This window comes from Austrofundulus limnaeus, unplaced genomic scaffold (assembly GCF_001266775.1).
Source record: "Austrofundulus limnaeus strain Quisiro unplaced genomic scaffold, Austrofundulus_limnaeus-1.0 Scaffold181, whole genome shotgun sequence".
Lineage (NCBI taxonomy): Eukaryota > Metazoa > Chordata > Actinopteri > Cyprinodontiformes > Rivulidae > Austrofundulus > Austrofundulus limnaeus.
In genome coordinates this window covers 294,200-295,934 of record NW_013952583.1, presented here as the reverse complement: position 1 = coordinate 295,934, position 1,735 = coordinate 294,200, and positions in this window count along the sequence as shown.

Here is a 1,735-nt window from a genome sequence, read left to right as displayed (position 1 = left end):
CCCGATGTCCATGCGATATTGCAGAGTCGCGTAAGCCAACACAACCCTACAACATCCAGAGCCTTAAGGAACTCCGGGTGGATCTCATCCACCCCTGAGGTCCTGCCACCGAGGAGCTTTTTGACCACCTCACCAACCTCATCCCCAGTGATTGGAGAGCCCAACCCAAAGTCCCCAGGCTCTGCTTCCTCAACAGAAGGCATGTTGGTGGGATTGAGGAGGTCTTCGAAGCATTCATGTTACAGACATTATTATTTAATTTATAGCTGTTTTAAATCATTTCATGTGTTTTTTTATACCGCATCACTGAAGTTGAAACAGCAATGAAATTTTTTGCTCTAGTCTATGTGTGCGTTTGTTCATTTGTCTGTAGGATTAGCAYAATATCTCATGAATCATTTAATCAATTTTAATGAATCTCAGAAAGTAATCATTGGATACACAACTAAAACTTTGGGATCAAGATGGTCACCACTGTCAGCTGATTACAGAAAACACAAACATGCATCTAACAGTGATTTTTGCAGCGGTGGAGCTAAAATATGACATGGTAGTAGCTGAGAGTCGCTATCAGTGGTCAGGAGATTTTGCGTGGGATTGTGTGTAATATCTTTTTTAAAGATTTGACCACTTGGTCCCTTCTCATGAGACGATGCTGGGTGCAGGTTGTTGCTCTGATCCCTGTGTGATACAGTAGTTTGCAGTCGCCCTGCTTGGTTTTAGTGACCCATGTGTCCGTTTATGTGTCGAGGAGAAAACAATCAGGGCTTCAAACAGCAGATCAAAGCAGCCATCTCCCTGGAGAAAGCCCAAACAAAGGCAGACATGTTGACTTTGTGGGCCCTGATGAAGGACTGAGTATGATAATTAGTGCAGACAGCCCACCTAAAGGCACATTGCACCTCACTTTTCCTGTCTTTTAACCTCCACGCAAAACAGCCGGGACACAATGAGTAACTTAGTGTTTAAGAGAGCTGGCTGGACACTTCAAACAGGACCACACACAGATAGGGAGGCAGACCTCAGATCTGCTGAACAGCTGCTGACATCTGGTGGARGATCACAGAGGTGAGCAAAAATCTTTTTTGAGGTCTGTGGTGTTTTTAGCCACATAGATGTCAAGTAACTTGATAAAATTATATACCCTGAAATAAAACCACAAATTCATTTTGTAAGTATAAACATACAAAACACATGTGTCAACATTTTGTAACTTCCTTACAAGAACAATATGGAGTGAAAAAACAATTCTTACTAAACATATAAAGTCCATAATTTGACTAATTGTCTGTATGTGAATGAACCAATACAACAGCATGATGCAACCAACCACCCCCACCCCTGCTTGTCAGATCATTTAGTTTTCTTATGTTTGAAAGCCTCACTTAACTACATCTGCTTTTCGTCATTGTCCATGAGTCCAGCCTGACCCTTGCCTACCTACGCAGTTCCACTCAACTCTAGAAGAACAAGGGGCTGGTTTTTACCATGCTAGTTGACTTGTGGCTTGATGGTTCCTGAAAATATATATGATTTCGCCTGAAGACGGCAGTAATTTTACAGAAAATCACAACCTCCGTGCAGAAAATCTACGAGATTTTACAAGCGATCCCACGTGGAAAACCATATAAAGAAACCTGCTAAGCATCTTTTCTTTTCACCTGCAAAAACACAATTACCACATGAAGTTCACATTTTTCTGTAAAGTTAAAAACAGTTGTTGTGAAGACCAGAT